This window comes from Balearica regulorum, chromosome 1 (assembly GCF_011004875.1).
Source record: "Balearica regulorum gibbericeps isolate bBalReg1 chromosome 1, bBalReg1.pri, whole genome shotgun sequence".
In the NCBI taxonomy this organism is placed as follows: Eukaryota; Metazoa; Chordata; class Aves; order Gruiformes; family Gruidae; genus Balearica; species Balearica regulorum.
Window position 1 is genome coordinate 69,655,852 of NC_046184.1, and position 21,114 is coordinate 69,676,965.

The 21,114-nt window shown below is 45.1% G+C and overlaps 1 protein-coding gene and 1 pseudogene across 3 annotated transcripts in view; one reads left to right on the forward strand and one right to left on the reverse strand.

Annotated features, from left to right (window-relative positions):
• Positions 1-42: 42 nt before the first annotated feature.
• BPGM (bisphosphoglycerate mutase) overlaps positions 43-21,114 on the forward strand; it is a 36,842-nt gene continuing 15,770 nt past the window's right edge. For 2 of the 3 annotated variants that reach the window (XM_075757521.1, XM_075757534.1), the window contains exon 1: positions 20,914-21,094. The gene's annotated coding sequence lies outside the window, so the exon portion shown is untranslated. Of the gene's footprint in view, positions 66-20,913; positions 21,095-21,114 lie in introns of those variants that run through there. The other variant, XM_075757540.1, reaches the window with a different exon arrangement.
• On the reverse strand, positions 3,441-10,638 carry LOC104634679 (aldo-keto reductase family 1 member B1-like; annotated as a pseudogene).

A 21,114-nucleotide genomic window follows, 5' to 3' on the forward strand; every position in this document is an offset into this window, starting at 1 on the left:
ATAGCATCGCCGCCCAATCAGCAGCAAAGCGGGGCAACCAATGGGGATCCCAGCCGGTTGCTATGGTAAGGTGCGGGGGGGAACTACCTGCCCGTGGGGGGTGTCTGGGGGAGCTTCGCAGCGCCTCTAGGCCGCCCCCTGCGCCCCCTCCTGCTCGGCTCGGCTGCTTTCATATTGCTCCGAAAGTGGCGGTTCCCACCGGAGCCGACGCCCCAGTCAAGCGGGCCAGGCTGCTGAGGCCTGGCGCAAGGCATCCACTGTGCGCGGCGGGTCCCACGGCAGAGCCGGGCGGTAACGGCCACGCCGGGGCCCAGCGGGCCTCACACCGACCCCTCTAGGGCAGGCCAGCCCCGGCTCGGGCGGGCCTACTGTGGAGGCTCGGTTCGTGTGGGCTCGTGTGAGAGCTGAAGTCAGTTCAAAATGGCGGAGGTGATGACTGCCCTCGGGTGTGCCCTGTGCACGTTTCATCCCGGTGGTGTTCCTTATCAAAAGATAAGGGCTGAGGGTGGCTCTGTCCCAATCCGGCTTGTGTTTGTGCAGGGTTCAGCTCCTGCAGCACCCTGTCCCCGTGCCACAGGTTGTTCATGCATATCTCACTGGTGATACGTGCTGGGATGTTGCAACACACTGTTGCAGTTTACACTGTGGGTTACCAGTTGGAGAGCCTGTTGCATTCAGTGACGCTTTGGTCCATGATTTGTCATTGGTAAAGCCAAGGGGGTGTACTGAAATGAGTCAGTCAATAAACAGGAGTCCCGAGGTAGGGCATGAGACACAGGTCTTTTGCTCTCAGCGCATAGAGGTGCTTTCTCACTGCTGGCTGTGTGGTTGTGGGCCGTGAGCCATGGGCTGAGGAAGGGCTGAGCAGTGTGTCCCCATGACAGGGATGGTGGCCTGGGCTGGTCCCAGGAGCCTTGTGACACTGTGTGCTGGTGGAGTGAGATGGCTAGAGAAACCTCGGTGTGACTGGCTCGTGAGAATGGGGAGCACCCTCTTCCCCTCTCCAGATGGGACAAATGCAGCTTTCAATTTGGAGTAAGTGAGCTTATGAGTCATGTAGAAAATAATGAGTATAAACCACTTTTAAATGTTGGGAGAAAGTATTTTTTAGTATGTTTTCAAAGCTACAGAAGAGCATTGAGTTTTCAGTGAATGTCACAATGATCACATTGTCCCTCTGTCTTTAGGAAAGTGCAGACCATATTTCAGAATAAAATATACAAGTGTAGAAATAAATGGTATGTGACGTTTAATTTCATATTAAAAACTGACTTTGAAATTTTGCAGAGGCAAAATATGCTGTACTGATGAGGTGGTCACAGTGCAGTGAAAAAACCCTGATTTATCAGCAGGATCCTATAAGTACTTTGTAACGGTATGTTAGGACTGCTTGGGAGGCTTTGCTCTTTGCTTATACTTGGAGAATTCATTCAGGTACAAGTATAAATTGTAAGTATGTGTAATAGTGCATTTTCCTCTGGGTGCCTCTCCCACAGCAGATGCCCAGGTTCTTTTTGCTTCATTTAACTGAAGGCAAACAAGATAATTAGTTTTTCTCTTTACTCTTCCTCCTGTTTGTGTCAGTGCCATCGGCTACCATCAGCAGGATGTCCTCTTTCATCCTTTTTTGGGATTCCTTCTCCATGGATCTGGTCTGAGTGTGCTCAGCTTCTTGGGTGCTGGTTTGTTGTTCTGAGAAGTCAGTGAAAATCATAAAATGACACATATTGCCTTTGCTGCGATGAATTTTCTTAAGAGAGCCTAGAGACCAGCTAAAGTACCAGTTTGCCTCTGCTCTCCTTTGTATTCCCGAGGCACTCAGGCTTGTGGTGCTGTGCTGGTGATGTATTAGTGTTAGCAGTGTCACATTCAGAAACAATGGTGAGTGGGTTTCAAGTCTTGGTGTAGGGAGTGCCAGAATCAGCCAGGTTTTGCACTGGATTGGTACCAAGGTGAACTGGTGCCATCAGAGAATCATGCTCTGCAAGTCTGTGGAAGCTTGCAAAGCCTGGCTCTTTGGCCAGTAAGGTGGGATCTCCTGTAAGAAAGGGCAGAAAACCCTGTAGTGCTTGGTCTCATTCTTCTGAGTGCGTCTGTCTGGAGAGAGGTTTCAAAGTCTTGCGTTCCTGCGGCAAGGAGCTAGGTAGAGTGTGTGATGGCAGATAATGAGACTTGGTGGAGAGCACAGCTGAGAAATGCAATTTGTCCTTCCTGTCATGTTCTTCTGAGATTTTTGTGTTGCTTCCTCTGTGGCCTGTTCATGTTCTCCTGTGCAGGTGGGTGCTTGGTTTTCCCCAATGGTTTCTTGCATGAGAGATGTCTCTGTCTTTTAGCAGAGGATTTTGGGCAGAAGGTTTGTGTTTTGCTTTGCTGTTTACACCTGTTGGTGTGAGACTTTCCCCAGATCATGCCAAGACATGGGAGCTGTCAGTTGCTTCTCTGTCCTAAAGGTGTGGCTGGGGTTGTCAGCTGGTGGTAGGGCCTTTGGGAAAGAAGTATATTGAAACAGGATGTTTATCTTGCTAAATGGTGTGCATTGATTCAACTTGCAGTTGCTTGTTAAGCATCTGTGCATCCCTGACACCTAGGCCTGATTCAGCGAGTTGATGTGGCTAAACCCTTCCGATGTGTCCTTTCAGGAGGTTGTTGTGTGTGCCCTGGGATGAGAGGAGACCCTTCACATGGCAGCAGGAGAGCCCTTCAGTGTGGGTGGGATGGATCAGTAAGTGCTGCCCTTAGCCAAGGAGTGTCTGGATGAATTTGTGAGACTGTGCCCACAAGGGTGTCTCTGCTGTGAATTAAAGTGTTTGAGCAGGAGCTTTCCAAGGGAAAGAGGGTGGTTGTGAAGGGTGGTAGCACTTCTCTTACTCTTTGGCTCTCCTGCCATATTAAATATTGGACCCTTGCTGCGTTCAATAATGGTGTGTTTTTTCACAGGATGGATATCTTACCTCTGCTTGGAGATTGCTGAGGGCTTTATGGGCTGCTTCCTTCAGGAAGCTGAGAAACACATGGTCTTGGATTATATCTTTGTGAATTGAAAGTGGAAATTTTGGGAAGAAGATCCTAAGGTGCTGGGGTTTTAGGCGCAGCAGCAAAGTGCTGAGTCTTCCCTGACCGGGGGGCAGATGCCGGGTTGTGTGGCACCTGAAATGCCCCCCAGCACTGCAGGGGGCTGTGGCTGGATCTTGGGGGCTGGCGGCCGGCAGAAAAGGGGTAATGCAGGTCTCCTCTGAGGGCTGGCTGCCCTCTGGTGCCCGCAGGGGAAAGTGCTGAGTGGCTTGTCCGCAAAGTGCAAGTGACTGCAGCCAACCTCTCTGGGTAGGAGGGTTTTTGACTTTTCCTACACTAGACCGAAGACTTTCAGCCAATTATGGTTTTGCATTTTAAAGTTAATTTTATTTAAAATATGGGACACTTCTGATGAAATTGTGCATGCATGGTGGTTTGTCAACATCTTGTTTCTGCTGATACGAGATGGAAGGCAATCACTGAATGGTGGTACAAACTCTCCCCATTTTCTGCTTAGCACCTCTGCTTAGGCTCTTCAGGAGTAATCCTCTCTTCTAAAAAGCAGAAAATTATTACATCCCACATTTTATTCCATAGAAAATACTCTTTCCTTTTTCCAAAAAAAGAACTCAAATTTCATGAGATAAACATCCCATGTCTTCACTGGCAGCAGTAAGAAAACTAGATAAATAGACAGCTCAAAGTTAGAGCGGAGGCACATGAGACACCAGAGGTCCAGTGAAGGCCATGTTACAAGCATCTTCAGTATTCTGCATGGAAAGGGTACTCCTTGTGAGTTGTGGACCTGAAAGAAATCAAAGAGGGAATGTTATTTTCATGAGTGACCAAAATATTATATAGAGGTGCGTGGGGTGCATGGAGGAGCCACTAAGGGAAGATCTGCATCATGTAATAATTACAGGAAGAATACATGGAGATAGGTGTCCTCATTTCTCTAATACAAACAAAGATGAAATGAACATCCAGAACCCATTTTTTGTAATTCAAGTTACAGTTTCCTGGAAACTGAATTCAAAATGAGAATGTAATTTGGTTTTGTTTCTTTTGTTTTGTTTTTAAAATGAAAATACTAAACCCTCTCCTGAAAAAGTATTTTTTTGACAAACCAGTTGGAATTTGAGTTGGCATGATTTTTGAATAAACTGCATTTCATGCTACCTAGTAGCTGTGACACAGAATTCCTTGTAAAGAATATTCAGAGTCAGAAGCAAACAAGCAGTGTCACTTACATGCTCATTGCACAGATCCTCCAGTTTCTGTTAAAGCTGAGAATGGTTGCCATCTCCTCTTTAGTCAATTCAAAGTCAAACACCTAACAAGAGAAACAACTGGAAATCATCTCTTTGAAAAATCAAACCGTGTAAAGAAAGACAAGATTAGAAAGCAACTCCACCTTGGAGGATCCATTTTCAGTCATGGACCACTGAATTAACAGATAGAGGAACAACTTCTTTTATGGAAACAGGAACTATTTTATGAACATTGCTTATTCTATATAAGACTTTACTGGCATGTTACTGTGTGTGGGCTCCAAGCAAGCTGTGCCTTCTGATGCATCCGCAAGCCACAGGACATGACATACCATATAAGACCTGTTCATCTGTCATCTCCAAAAGTAGGCCTGGCTTAACCCTCAGCAGAGTGTAGGTAAGCATAAAGAAAGAAAAAGCTCAGACCTCTTGCCTGAGGAGGACCTGGGAAGGGTGAGAAAGGATTGCTGCTTGCTCTGCAGGGAGAAGCCATGTCATCCCTGAAGGGCAGCACTCAGCTCACTCATAATCATTCACCTTGAAGTTCTCCACAATGCGCTGTGGTGTGACAGACTTGGGAATCACAATCACATTTCTCTGGATCTGGAAGCGAAGGAGAACCTGCAGGAACAGACCACTGAGTCAGAGAGAGGACAGCCTCTGCTCTGGAGGAAGCAGAGCCTGTTCCAACAGCTGTTTGCCATCAAGTGTATATTTCAGTAGAACTAAACCCTTTCTGTGGAGCTACAGTTCAAATCATTCCCATCCCTGTGGCCTAGGTAGCACATCCTGAAGGGCAAAGAGGGAAGTGGTGGAGGCCCACATGGAAGGCCTCCTTTTCCATCCAGTTTTGGGATGGTCAGTTCCTTTTCTTCCCACCTGGACTTCCAGCAGTCTATGCAAGGCTTCCATTCTCTGCAGGAGGACTTGAGAGGGGAAGTGACATCTGAAGATGGGTAAAGAATCTCTTTGAGGACCAAAGAGATAACAGTAGAATGTCTTGCAGGCCATATAATAAAAAAATCTGCATGGTAAGGAAAAAATCAGAGGAGTGCCACAAAATTCATGGGGAATGAATGGATGGTCTACCCACTCCTCAGCTCTATTTTCCTTAACAGCTGTGTTACAGGAAGGAGTACCCATTGTCTGGCATGTACGTACCTGTGCTGGGGTTTTGTTGTGCTTGGCTGCAATCTCTTTGATCTTGGGGTCATCCAGAAGGGAAGGATCCTCTGGCTTAGCCCTACACAGAGAAAAGAAATCAGTGGCAAGAAACCTCCATAGAAAGATCCAGCCAGCAGAGATCTGTATCTAGATGAATGATTAATAGTGCATTTGTAGCCTCAATGTTACAAGCATAATCCATGCCAGCTCCCTTGGAAATTGCAAAAAAATCTTACCATGGCCTGTCAGGAGAGCCAAGGGGACAGTATGCTGTCACAGCAATCCCTTTGCTGTGACAGTACTTGATCAGCTTCTCCTGGGTGAGGTATGGATGACATTCAATCTGCCAACACAAAGGCACAGAGGTTGTTGTAATATTGTTGTGCTCCATGGATTATCTCCTAATCCAATTAGAGGCTGCCTTTCCCCCTAATTCGCCAGTGGCCTGCGTGATAATGTGCATACTTAGGATTGAAAACACCTATTTTTATACAAAGTGCTTATACAGTTTTTGCTGTGGGGGTTTCACACACTCATTTCTGGGTTCTTTATTCTTTATTTACAGGGAAATACTCCAACATTTGTAAAAAGTGGTTCAGCAAGGTGAGACAAAAAAGGAAGTATCTGAGTGCCTTCTGTACTCAGAAGTACCCACAGAGCAGGATTTAGAGCACATGCTGTTGTCTACTTTGTTCTGCCTTTTTCCATCTCCTCATTCCACTGTAATTAGATCTTTATAATCCCTGAAAACTATTCACCTGCAGTCACTTTGCAGCTTACCTGGTTATTGGCAGGCTTGTGTTTCAGTCCTGGTTTGTTCAGGATTCTTTCAATCTGCTCATGGTTGAAGTTGGAGATACCAATGGCTTTTACCAGACCAGCATCCACCAGCTCTTCCATGGCCTAACACAAAGGGGAACAAAGTCAACATCCACTGTACAAGACAGGGCCTGGCAATGTTCCTCCCGGTATGGCTTGTTCCCTTTCACGGGAAGGGAAAGACAACTGTTTGGAGTTGCCAAGTTAGTCCCTTGGGGAAAAGGGCACACCGGTGTATTTGTGCCATGTCTTCCATCTCACCCAAGCCCAAAGGCTCATTTCTTGAGATGGTGGAAACACCAAGTTAGTTATGTGTGGAAAATAACGATAATCCGTACTGTGCTATCAGGCTAGCACTGGAGCGCTCTACCCCAGGCTGTAGGCAAGATCATAACCTAAAATATCTTTATTCCTGCAAAGCGTATTTGAGTAGTTTAAAGAACTGTGGTGAAGACAGTTCTGTGGTTATTACACTTAAGCAATCAGGTCTGCAGCTCCACTGAAGATCATCAGCTTGACTAGGCATTATGTTTTGAAAAGCCACATTGTATACCATACGATAAATACACCAGAACTTTGTGACTGCAGGAGGTAATGAAAGCATGGAAAAGAATGCCAAGGACAGAAGACATGATTCTCCCGCTGTGGCTGAACTTACCTCCCATGTATGCAGAATATCTGTGTTGCTGGGTATTGACATGCCTTTGTCATCTGTGGGAAAGAGCTCCTCTCCTGCCTGTCAGGGAGAAAGAAAATGCTTGAAACACTCTTTGGTGGGAAGTTACTACCAAGACAGCTGAGGACCACAATAGCTTCAACTTCTACTGCTGAAAATACTAATACTTGTCTACATTGTTCATGCAGGTTGATGGCATTTTGCCAGCAGCCATTCCTAGTAGGAGGGACAGGTGTATCTCCTGGACCCAGCAAAGTGGTGACTCACCAAAACACATACAGAAAAACAAGTCACACCACTTGCGGAACAAAGCAGAACAAGCAAGCTTGCTGTACTCCTCTATCATGCCTATTGCAGGAGAACAAGGACTGTTTTCTGAGGATTTGTTTTTTGAAAAGTAAGAGGACCTGTTTAGGTCCAAAGGACATTTAAGCAAGGTCTACAGTGAGCCACATCTGCTGAACAACGTATTACATACATACACACAGAGGTCTTCTGTGAGGGGAGCCTCAGTTTAAGTTGGCGGCACAGAGAGAGGTCCCCACATCTCCGTATTGCTCTACACCTAGCGTGTTGTGCAGATGTCAGAGTAATATGCCGTGACACTTTTACTCAAGGGCTTTGTTCCCATAGAACAAACCATGACAGCTCTGAAAGTAGGGCAAACAGTTGATAAGCTGGAAAGCAACAGATAGGATGGAGGTCTTAACCTGTCTGTAGCAGAAAGGAAAAGCTAAGACTAGAAACAGACTGGGACATCAGGGCCTTTGAAGTACATGAAGAATGAAACTTGATGTCAGAAAGTCTCACCTTTTGAAATCCAAGGTCTGTAGAACAACACTAAGGTTCCCACAGCAAAGTTCAGCTCAATCTGCACTGTATTAAGGACTCAGTGATTAAAGACAGAAATGGAAAATAGAAGCATATCCTTTTGCTCTGTGATTCTGTAACATGCAGAGGAAAGAATTTATGTCGGGCAGCAAAGCACAGCCCTCCTCCCCACAAAGGAGGAGGCTAAGTCATTGGCAGATGAGTAGATTTTTGATTTGTAGAAGACAACACATAGCCAAAAGTAAAGCAGCACAACTGATACTTGCAGTTGGGAGACCTGATCTCAGTGCCAGGTCTGCCCCTCCCACTATCAAAAGGGCAGAGGATGCTGTGTAAGCAGCAGTCTCAGGGGCAGAGATCAAGAGCCTGGCTCACGTGGCCAGAGTAAAGCTGAATGAGCAGCACTGGAGCAGTGCTGGTACGCACAACAGACCCACGGTCTTCCTGGACTGAGCAGCAGTAGTGCCGCAAGTGTTACTGGCGGTTTTGAGGAGTTCTCCCAGGAGGGAAAGCCAAGGGCATTGCTGTTACTGTACCTTGAACCCAAGAGGCCAGTGCATGAGGTAGAGATCCAGGTAATCCAGCTTCAGGTCAGCAAGGGTCTTCTGACCTTCACCAGAGGTTTGTCGTGAAATGTGCACCACAGCTAGAGACAAAAAGCCAAGGCACACCGTGACCTCCTGGGTTAAAGTTCTCAGGTGCTCTCCTGCCCAGGACAGAAATGCTCCATCTTCTTTGGAAGGTGATGTGGAATTAGGCCACCTCTTTCAGAGGGGACTTGCTCTGTGACGGGACTGGCCTGTGACACTAAATGCACTATATGCAGTGGCAGCACAGGTCTTTGAGCAGGATCATAACAGACAGAGTCCTCTGGTTCCATCTTACTTAAAAGATCATTTGCGCTATCCCCTTTTACACAGGGTCTGCCTTTGCAGCAGGCAAAGCCAAGAAAATGTAAGCCAAGCCACAGAGAAACGGTTGGCTCCAACCTTTACCAAGGCAAGCAGCAACTTCAAAATCCAGCTAAGTAGCCCATTTCTCTTAATAAGCAAGAGCTAGAGAAGCCACCAACCACAGCTTCCTTGGGACAGGCGCTGAGCAGATTACCCTGTCCCAAGGTGCCCAGAACCTCATCTTCCTCACACAGCAGAGACACTGCTTTGGCAGGACTGCGAGCCGGGCTGCTGGACCAAGCACCAGGCACTGCCAGGCTCATCTCCTCTGCTGTGCTTTAGCAGTCAGTGAGGTGCCATTGCCAAACTGGCATCGCCTCTGTGTCAGTCCATGACACCAAGTGATCCCAGGGCTCTGCATCACAGATTTCTACCTTGCTTGGTGCTACCTGGCCCACTGCCTTTTTCTGCTTCCCTTCTTCTGCACCAGTTGGTCTGCAGGTATGAGATGGAGGGCCAGGTTCCTCCTCGTCCATCCCCCAGCACTTCTGGGTCTCCTCAGCAGAGTGCCAGGCCACAGCAGGGTGCAGATACAGCGTATCCTTCCTAACTCTCCACACAGAATGGAGTGAAGCAGTAAGTTTGCATCAGGAGTGACTTGAATGTTGTTATGAATTGCTTTATCCTATGACATAAAGTTTGTTTCCTGTAGTTAAGCATCCTACTGTGAAAATACTATAGACAAAGCATTCCCCTACCCCTGCTCCAGGCTGAAAGATTGTCAGATCCTTACCTTACTGACAATGAAGAGGTCCTCTCGTTTCACAACACCTTCCTTGATTTTCTGCTGGATCCCTTCCCCAACTTCCTTCTCATTCTGGTACACGTAGGCACAGTCAAAGTGGCGGTACCCAGCATCGATGGCAGCCATCACTGCAGCTGTTACTTGCCCAGCTGGGGACTGAAAATAATGCATAAATCCTAAGAATCTCAAATCAGTACATGTTAAATACCTGTATCCTAGCAAAATAAAATTAGGAAAAGCACCTTTCTGAAAGCAACCCTCCCTTGCGGCAGGTTGTTTTTTTTCTTTACAAGAACAGTACTTCTTGCAGTCATAAAGATGGGCTCCAGGGCTTGAAGCCAGTCTGCAGCCATTTCTCCATAGCCCTACTCCAATGCACGTTTAACGCAACAGTCAAGTAAAGCAGAGCCCCAGATACCAGGACAGTTCTCCTGGACCAGAGAGAACCAAGTTTTGTGCCAGGCAGCTGTGCAATACTGGTGCTTTTCTCTGAAGCTGTTACCTTCCAGGTGCCCAGCCCCACAAGGGGCATCTTGTCTGCAGTGCTCAGCTGCACGTAGGTCGCCATGGCCCTGCACGCCGACTGGGTAGCCCCACTGCAGCTGCCTCTTGCCCGGTTGGTTTAATAATGACTGGTCATTGCCCAGGGCGGGGGAAGATGGTGGAGTGGCACCGGTGCTCTGGATCCTCCCATATTCGGCAAACAAGGCGGTGGCTTTTCCTCTGTAGACTCCACTTACACAAGTTAATGTGAAAGCTGAAATCAATTAAAAATCATAGAGGTGATCACCCAACTGGGGCATGCAGCGCTGTGCCCTGTGGACCTTTCCTCCAGGGAAAGTTCCTTATCAAAAGATAAGGGCTGAGGGTGGCTCTGTCCCAATCCGGCTTGTGTTTGTGCAGGGTTCAGCTCCTGCAGCACCCTGTCCCCGTGCCACAGGTTGTTCATGCATATCTCACTGGTGATATGTGCTGGGATGTTGCAACACACTGTTGCAGTTTACGCTGTGGGTTACCAGATGGAGAGCCTGTTGCATTCAGTGACGCTTTGGTCCATGATTTGTCATCGGTAAAGCCAAGGGGGTGTACTGAAATGAGTCAGTCAATAAACAGGAGTCCCGAGGTAGGGCATGAGACACAGGTCTTTTGCTCTCAGCGCATAGAGGTGCTTTCTCGCTGCTGGCTGTGTGGTTGTGGGCCGTGAGCCATGGGCTGAGGAAGGGCTGAGCCCTTTTGGCTGGAGCAGTGTGTCCCCATGACAGGGATGGTGGCCTGAGCTGGTCCCAGGAGCCTTGTGACACTGTGTGCTGGTGGAGTGAGATGGCTAGAGAAACCTCGGTGTGAGTTTACAGAGGAAAAAGTAGTTCCTTTTCACCCCTGCACACGAAGGTGATAGTATCTACACTTCACAGGCTGGGAAGTGAGGTGCAGGGGAGAATAGGGAAGTTCATACAGAGTATGTGCAGCAGTGGTGAAAAGTAAAATTAAGTCCCCCATTTTTTCTGATCTTACTATGACCATCCCTCTGGTAAAATTCCAGAGCTGTCTGTTTCTTCTTTCCAATTCTGCTACTTATTTTATTAGTACAGGCAACAGCTGTATGTCTATGACTTGTTTTTTAGTGCCCAATGCATTCATAAAGGAGAGTTTCATAATGCAGAGAGAAATCTAAGTGTGGAAGAGAAAATGTGTCCTATAGCTACGTGGTCATTGTGGATGTCATATATAATCAGTGTCATAAACTAATGCATCCTTTTGCACAAAAATAGAGCAGGATTCAGATAGTGGATGGGAGAATGTATTTTAATGTTTGCACACATGGGGGCAGAGTTAAACTTGTCTGTGACCGCTGGTTTTGAATTTCTTCAGTAATCTCTCAGCAGATTGAATTGCATATTGCATTCCTTAGATTTTGCAATAATGAGAAGGTGGAAATCTCTCTTCCTCTGGCTCTTTTCCTAAAAAGGATAAGAAGCAAAAAAAGGTGGCTTACATTTGCAATAAATAAGTAGGCATGAAATTTTTCTGGTAGGGACTCAAAAGATACAATCTGAGTTTTGAAGAGGAAATTAGCAATTATCACTAGCATACTGACTTTCTGAATTGTCTGATCCTTAAATTAAAGGCACAGAAAAGAACTTCCTTTTCCCTGCTGCCTTTTGCACTGAAATGTATGAGACTGCTTTTCCTCCCTCAACTCACCACTCTCTCAGAGGTGTTCCAAAACCTGCGCTTTTAAGCATTGTTATGCGTGGGGGGGAAATCAAGTCCATTTTCTCCCTCCTGTTAACTGGGCACTTACAACATGTTGTATATCCCAGGGGAAACAGAAAGATTCTCTAAAATTTGGAACGGTTGGATTTACTATGTTCTGTAGCACTCGAATGTGCTCAGCATTTCCAGCTTCTTTTTGACTGTAGCAATCAATGGGGATTGTGGGCTGTCTACAGCTCACAGGAAGCAGTGTGTGCTGTACAGAGTTGGGTTATCAAGTGTACATTTGTGGCCAGAGGCTACTTCCATTGGGAGATTTGCCATTGATTCAACAGCATCGGAGCAAGCCTTTTGTTAAAATGTCTGCTAACGGTGTCAACTCTCTCTTTGCTCAGCCCGTCTAATACCAGACTTTTGGCTAACCTATTTTGTATATTAGCCCTGATGTCCTCAGAATGGCTGCATGTCACGATTTCAACACTGTGTATGTTTTCCAGTGCTTCCTCACCAGAGATCATCTCTATCCCCCCCCCGAAGCTGACAATGCGGCCCTGGTGGTGGCTCAGGCAGTATGGGGGAGACAAAATTCCTCAGGGTCTGCATCACTCAGCCTTGGCCTGAGCATGCTGGCATCTGTGGGGAGGAACCAAGAACAGCAAGAAGAATAAGAACTGACCTTTTCCCAAGCGCTTTCCCCACTCTATAGTGTAAACTGGTAGGCTCAAGCTGATTGAACAGGCGTTGGGATAAGAAAGCAGAGCAGCTAAAAATGGTTTATGGTCTTTGTTATACTTTTGCTCAGTCACTGTGTGTCACCCTCTGGAGAGAGACGGACTGCCCAGAAGGAGCAGTCACATTCTGACATTTCCACAGCACTGTACTCTCAAGAAGCCTGAAGTGATATACTTTGGTTCCTGAGGAAACCCCAGCCAGTCTGGCTCTGAGGCTGTAGTAACTATTACTGTTGCAAATAGAAGAAATAGGGGAAAGTCTGTGGAACATCAGCTTGAAACTACTCTGAAGAGGAACTTAGCAGAGTTGCAGGAAGGTACAGTTTTGAGAACTACATCAAAGGGGGTGGTTTGGTGATGAAGAAGAGTGTAACTTGCCAACAAGTGGGTACCCGAGGGTAAATAAGACAGGAAGAGATAGTAAAACTGTCAGGCAGCGGGGAGCAGACCCCTGGAGGCAGTGGAGGAGGTGTTGACAGCAGACAAGGATAAAACAAGGCATGTTCACAGTATTCCCAAAGTATAATATGGTTACATTTTCTTCTGAGTCTTGTCTACATGAAAATCTTGTGCTGTTTCATTATGTTGATGCAAATGCCTTTTTGGACACATATCAGTTGAAGTATGTTGTATATTGATTTAGCTTAAATCCGTTCCTTACTGCTTCAGTTAAAACAATAGAAAACATTCTTCAGCAAAATAACATCTATCCTCCCACAGACTTAGTGTTAATTTAACAGCATCAGTTTTTGAACTGGTTTAATTAAACTTCAACTTCCTTGCACAGGCCAGGACTGGTTGCTGCAGAAGCGAAGCATGTCAGTGTCTTATCTGTCTTTTCTCTTGTAAAAATAAACCTTCTGATCATAGACTGGAGAGGTGAATTAATATGGGACTGGCAAATACTCTGCTTGATTTGCTGTAGGCCAAGCCCTGTGGACCAAAGCGTCAACAAAGACCATACCTTCTCAGTTGTTTCTGTGGAAGAATGGGCTTTGTAATGAGAGGATAAGCAACTGAAATTAAATAGGAAGGACACCATGGCCAGCCTCCAAACCCATCTACAGAGGGAAAATTTGCCCATCCCAGACCTACATTCCTGTCCAGCTCTGTTGGTAGGCATCACAGGAATGAGATTTTCCTCTCTCGTATATGCAGACTGTAGGTTTTCCAAAGCTCATCACTTCTGAGAACAGTCTGCTATTTTTCTTGCCAAGTGGAGGCTCTTGTCCTCGTGGAAAAACATTTTCATGTTCCATTTCAAGTTTCAGCAATTGGCCGTGTCTAGTTTTGACAAGAAAAGGGGTGCGTCAAATGCCTGAAGAGTGGAGGAAGGGATATGTCTTCCATTTGTGAAACACAAAAGTGTTGAAAATATTTTCCTCGTGTTTGAAAAATAGACGAAAATGAAGCACGCAGTAAAACCAATGAGTTCATCTTGATTGGGAACAACATGAAAAATAGCACTGTGGCATCTGTACAATTAGAGCTGAATAGAACTTGCTTTTTAACCTGAACTCGTACACAACAGGGGAGCCAGATTATTTTAGCTGAGTTATTTGAGTTTTGTGAATACACGAGCAGAACCTCATGTGGTCTTTCTCCTGTCACATGGCAGGACCCGTGGGCAATATGAACATTTAGTGCGGATGTGGAAGGTCCAGTGATTCCCACAAAAGTTTGGCTTATTGTCCTTCACTAATCCATGGATCTGCACAGGTTTGCTGTAGGATTGGTCAGACGGGTTTCTGTATTCTCAGCATCTGCCATTTCCAGAAGTAATTCAGGGCATGCAGGGAGGAGGCCATGAGCTGCAAATTGTTCTCACAGGATGCTTCCAGCTATTATCTTGTTTGTAACCAGAACATGTCTGTAACCCGAGGGGCTGGGAGAAGATGGTGGCCAGCTGTGGGTTGCTGCAGAAGCCAGGAAAATTAATTTGGCCTGTGTGTGCTCCCAGCTGCCCCTGTAAACTAGATGTAACCCAGAAGACCAGATGAATTCTTCATGTCTAAAGTTTGTGAGCACCTATATCTTTAGAAGAGTGAGAAACCTTGGTCAGATAGCATGAGCCTCATTTTATGGTATTTTTCTAGAGGTATTGTAACATAGCCCCCCAAAAATAAAGATACATACTTTGTTACCAGATGTATGCTACTTCTGCAAATGCCTCCTTAAGGACAGGACCACACTGCCCAGGTTTTGTACTCACAGATCCATTGAATTGATCTTGGTGCAGTTACTTATTCAGTATATTGCAGATACAGACTTCCACAGGGAAGAATAATGACAGCAGTACTGAATGTTTAAACAAGTACTTGACCTATTCAAAATGCTAAATGTTGGATAGTGCCTTGTGTCTCTGGGAAGCAGAAAAGTGTCTTTTTTGTAAAAAGGAGATGCTGAATTGCAGGCAAAATATTTTTTCTAGGCTGTTCTGTGGATAGCTAGATCTGATAGCAATAGAGAGGAATAGACTAATTTTGAATCAAAAAACCCGTGGAAATCAGGCATGAAATGATTTAAATGAATAGATTTCCGTGTGAGCAAAACAGGTGTGAGATGAAAATTAGACTTCAAAATTTCTGGGAATTTGGATATCCTGGCTCCCCATCCATGTATTATTTATTAGTTCTGGCTGCCTTTCCACGCATGCTCCTTTTTTGTTAAAGAAATGAGGAGGAAGCATGAATTAACTTGTGATACACAGCTATTTATTTAGCGACTTAACTCCTAAAGTTTCCTGGGGAAGAATCCTGTAAAAGAGAGGCCTGAATTTGTTACTTCTTAAAGTCAGGAGCAACGCCACTGAATTCTAAGAAGTTACAATAAAGTAGAATGCTGTGACTCAGTCCTTCTCTTTATATTACCTAATCATGACACATAGGACAGATTTTTTATACAGGAAACTCATTTTTGTGCTCCATTCAAAACCAAACTAAACATCAGTCAGACTTGTTTTGTAAACTGGTATGCTGCAAAAGAGCCACATACCATGGAAAAAAATGTAAGAAGCACAAGACAAATCTTTGTGATTTGTAGGGTGTTTGTCAGAAAACAACCATCATAAATACAGACAGATAGCTCTGTACACACACATCACCAAGTTCTTAGTTAGCCCAGGGTTCATTGTTACATGGAAGTAAAAAACTTTAGAGCAGCTTTTTTTCATAGAATCATAGAATGGTTTGGGTTAGAAGGCACCTCTAAGATCATCTCTTTCCAACCCCCCCTGCCACCGGCAGGGACACCCTCCACTAGACCACGTTGCCCAAAGCCCCATCCAACCTGGCCTTGAACACTTCCAGGGATGGGGCATCCACAACTTCTCTGGGCAACCTGTTCCAGTGTCTCACCACTCTAACAGTAAAGAATTCCTTCCTAATATCTAATCTAAATCTACCCTCTTTTAATTTAAACGCATTACCCCCATCCTATCACTCCATGCCCTTGTAAACAGTCCATCTCCAGCTTTCCTGTGGGGCCCCTTTATGTACTGGAAGGCTGAGTTGAGTTTTTTGAGGTGAACCATTAATTTTTCATAAAAAGACATTAGTACAAGCAAACTTGAATGTCTTGTGTGTATTTGTTGTTCTCCCCATTCTCTGCAATGACATTGGAGTTTCCATTTTACCACTTTGGTTATATTTGCCCAGATTCTTACGTGCTGTTACCATGCTCTAGTATCAGCACCATCCAGTCTGTTTTCTAACTAACTTATCATGCCTTGACTAGACACCACCCTGCTGCTTTCTTTTTTTCAGAGGCCCTTTTAAATTATCTCTTTGCAGACAGTTTCTTACTGACGTCTGATGTCTGCAGCACTTTGTTTATCATGGGGGAAAAAAAAGGCAGATTCATCACAGGATTTTCTGTGCTTTTGATACTGCTACAATAAGTTAATTTGTACAGTGAAATGTCCCAAACCAAACCCTGCAATGTAAACCACTCCAAACGCACAAAATTTAAAAGTGAACCTTGTAGATCTTCAAGTTGTGTTTCTTGCTCTAGAAATGGGAACAACTTTTGGTTGTGAGAGAGAATTTTGTTTTCCCAGCCGTTGGCACCCTGTACAACTTCTTTTAGAGCTATTTTTGGGGGCTAGAACTGTATCCATGAGGGCTCCTTCAGCACATTGTGTTCCATACGCTTTCCTGTAGCATCTAAGCACTTGTGTGTGGTAAAGCGCTTATTTGAAGATGTCCATGTAATGGTTTTGAGAGCACAGAGAATGTAAAGTTTTTCCCATGTGTACGTTTTCAGCTTGGGATATACAGAAATAAAATAATTTTTTGAGTGAAGATTTCAGATGAACAGAGAAAAGGCACGTGTTTTACTTCTGAATAACATTACCAGTACCTAGCCATAGGGATTACATTAGAAATTCAGTTCCCAGTTCAGGTTTGGAATATGATGCCTCACATAGCAGCTTTGCTCCGTCTGTTTTGCATATAATGAAGGCTTTTATGTATTTTTTTCCTCTTTCTCAGTCATTTATTTAGTCCTTAATGATTCAGAAAAACTTCTGCATTTACTTGAAGATGAAACCTTTGATTCTGGTGAAAAATGCAGGGTTAGTTTAAGTGCTTACAAACTCACTTCTCTTTTTTTTTTTTTAACAGATTTCCCCCCAAGCAATGGAATTAGAGTGGGGAAAAAACAAGTAGAATATTTGCCCTCCACTTTATTTGACATAAAGAGAATCCACTCAGATGTGCGAAGTTATATATTGCCTCTGTACCCAAACAGGATGACAACCCCACTGTATTTACATATGAAAGCAGCATTGTATTAGGCACTAGTAAAACAAAAGGTGAAAAAGGCCCTTTGCTGAGGAGCTTAAATTGTAATTGGGTGACTAACTGGTATGCAAGGTACGCCTCACTGCTCTGTCAGGTGCACCCCCAAGTTTTAGGTAATAATAGGCTTGGTTTAAGACGTGGTGGTGTGATATATTGGCAAAGAGGGATAGGTGTGTGATGAAAAATTACCCACGCATAGGTATGCTTGAGCCAAGAGAATGCTGAGAACCACTTGTCTGGTTAATGCAAGACGCGGTGAGTGGCTCTAACAAAAAGACGGAAGTAGGGCTGACGTGTCCTTGCCTGCTACGTGCTCTCTGAGCTCTGATGGAGAAGGCTTTATTTTCCTTGTACTGTAGACCAAGATCTGGTGTAGAGAGACATATGAAGGACTTCAGGCCAACAGGACTGTGCAGCACTTCATGTGAGCTATGGCTGTGGTCTCAGGAACAAGGAAAACAGCTTCCAGTCCATGAATACATGTAAGTTTGCTTGGGATTCAGCTAAACAAGTGCGTTTAGAGACTAGGTTTGGGTGAAAATTTGATACCTTGTGGACTTAGAGACTTCCTGGGATGGCAAAAATGAAGCTGATATTGATTGAAAAAGCAGTGAATAAAGTGGTCTTTTAAACCAGAAGAAGTGAGTAAGCAGAGGTGTAAAAAGAACAGGTAAGGAGACTGAAGGCATGGATGGGTAAGATGGCTGTGGTGTTGAAAGGTATCCCTCCTGGGTAGCACTGTCCTGCTAACAGGAAGGTTAATACACAGTGTGGGCTTCCCAGGCCCCTGTCCACATTGCGGTTGATTTTTTGCAAGAAATAAAGCTTGTGTTTAGTTTACAAGAGAAGAGATAACCAGTGTATTGGGGGGTGATGGGCAGGGAGATGGATATAGCCAGAGTGATTTTACGATGTAACAGTTCTGAGTCCTCTTGGGGAAATAAGGATGCGTTTATTTCTCTGCATAGTGTGTTGTACTCCCAGACCTTTCTCAATACAAATTTGGCCTCAGATGAAAGTGGACTATCAGAAAAGTTGCAGAGGAATGTGAGACAACAATAGCATGGAGAGCAGACAGAGAAAAAACAGGATCTAGGACTTTCGTAGAGGAAAAACTGTCAAGTATTGAAAATGGCCTGAATGGGCCTGCATGCAAGAAAAAGGTGAGGATTCCTTGGGCACACATCTGGGTGGCAGAGAGAATGGGCATGCTGCTGGCAGCAACCCAAGGTGGAAAGGCGTAGGGAGAATCTAGGAGGGAAGGCACAAATTCATGCAGTAGGAAAACACCCAGGAGGAAGTTTTAGAGTTATTAAAGAGTGTGAGGATTTGATTACACAAGTTTCTTTTGAAGATTAAATTATTAATGAAGACAGATCACATATCAAAGCGTTCTAAACAAAGAGCTCAGGGTCTTCTGGGAATTGCAGTGGTTATGTCTGCAGTGCTCTATGGCAAAGACTTGATCTAGCTTTGAACAAAGTAACTATTCTATGAAAAAGTACCAAGGGCATAATAAGTGAAGAATGCTCCTGTTTGCCACAGTTTTCATCAATCATTAATCGGCCTTTCTTCTTTCTACTTCTGTTTTCTTCTATTTCTGCCTTGCTCGGCTCCAGGCCTTTCTTTAGTGCGATGCAGTTGCACTGGTGCCCCAACGGAAGTTTATGTGTTGAGGAAAGGAGTTTCCTGAGCTGCTTCTGCCATAAACATTCCAGCTAAACGCTACAGCCTGGAAGGGCTCCAGAGCAGAGACCCTGAAAAACAGAGCCCAGCTGGTCTGAGAGATAATAGCTGCCAAATGAGTGTAGCTGTCTGCAAGAAGTCATGCACAGTGATAAGGCTTCAATTCTTCAGTCCTTGTGTAGTTTGAAATGTGAATCAAAGTCATTAGGCTGTTTTTGCCATGCTAATGAAATGGTCTTCTTCAAAGATTTATGGAGATAAGAAATCTGTATTTAATGGCCATGGAGATCCTGGCTTGTAGCATGTGTTGCTATCTACTCGCTTATAGTTATGACTGCATATTGGCATATAATGCTTCTTTCTGTTAATTATATTCTTAATGACTGAAGTATAGCCAATGCATAGTGCTGATACCCAACAACAGATATTTTTCTTTCTATCTCTAGGACCTTTTGTTCTTTTCCTTGCAAAGTCAATCACCCAGTTTGCCTGTGATGCACCCATATGCAGAGCTGTACCACTAGTATGTTCGTACAAGAGGAGACAGGTTTTATCTGACTGGAGGCAGCGTGATTGCAGGTGTGTGACCATACACTGGGATGTGGGAGCATTTCTCTTTACGAGTTCGAGCTGATGGGCGGCAATCAAACTCTTCTGGTACAATGAACTTAAGAGTACTACTTTGATTACGTAGGCTGGACTGGCTTCATACTGTAGGTTCTGGCTTAGACAAAGCCGACAGAGATGAAAAGTAATTGTTAACATTAAAGTTAGTGGGTGAGCTGAAAAGGATTGTATGTGTAACTGTAAGTGCAATTCACATCCAGTGGAAATATTTTGCAGAAGCAGCAGATTTTACTGTGCTTCTGTATTGAGGTCAGGCAGGTCCTTTTATCAGGAAAAGCATTGAAAATGTTCTCCCTGAGATGCAGAATGCTTTCCAGAGCTTTCCAAATAAATCAGGAACAAAGTGCAGTAACCACCAAAGAGGCACAAGATGCTGCTCACCAATGACCTGGCCACTCTGGCCACTCAGCACACTTAGTGTTGTGCCATGCTGAGAGCCTAGTGAAGCAGTGTTTCATCTGGCTGGTCCTTCTTTCCCACTGACAAGTTAGATCTAATACCTGTAAGCGCAAAACAAAACACCCTTTCTCCTCACAGCACTTTAGAGACACTATTTTAACATATCAGCCCCAAATTTTCTTAAATTTCCTTGTGTTGCTTTTTCCTATCAGAGTCTGAATTCCCTGTCTTTCATTTTCATGCACTGTCACTTTAACCTATTAAAAATGGAAGGTCGCATCTCTCTACACCCTTGTAGAGAAGGTGATAGAGCACAGTTTGTGGCCCTTTAAACTTTACATTGTGGCTGTTCGAGGGTAAACATTTAGAGAAGAAAATGTGAATCTGATATAAAGATATAAAAAATGTGAATCTGATATAAAAGATATGCTCTGCTTCTTTTTTAAAAATAAAAGCAGACCTATGGCAATAGAAGTGGTAAAGGACACTACCTTCCCACACTGCTTCTCTCCATTTCTAGCCAGAGCTGCTCTGTGCACTTGGTTTTGATTACTTTGTATAGGAGTTACAGCCTGTGGGTATGAGGGGAGCTGGCATGGTCGTTAGGAAGACTCGCATCTGGTTTTTTTCTGCTGATTTCATTATGAGTAATGAGATTTTAGACCTTTGCTTCTCACCAAAACCAAAAGGTCCTAAATCCAGAAGAAAAAGTGAGCCCTGCCTGGGAAAGACCCCATCTGACTGACGCTGTGCCCCATTTCGTCACCTCCTGGGAATGAGCGAGGGGGTGCTGGATGGCAGCCCAAGGCATCGGGCCTCCTTTGCACGGAGGAGGCTCTGGGCGGGGGAGCAGGAATGATCCAGCGGCTGCAGACAGCCCAGCTCCTTCCTTTGCCTCTTCCCTGACGTTGCAAACGGGTGAAGCTGGCATCCTCCCTCCCGACTGCTTTGGCAGTGCCCAGGGGGTGGATGGAGGTGCGCTGGGGATGGCTGGAGGCCCGCGGCAGCTGTGGCTCTGGAGGAGCAGAGCCCATCTGCTGCTGATGCAGAGTTAGCTGGACTGGGGGTGGTTTTGGGAGAAGCCAGCGGCTTGGCTGCCTCCGGTCGTGTCCTGCGCACGCTGGCGTGACCCCATTTCTCCATTTTGGTGGTGCCGGCAAAGTGGTAAGTGTCGCCTACGCCAA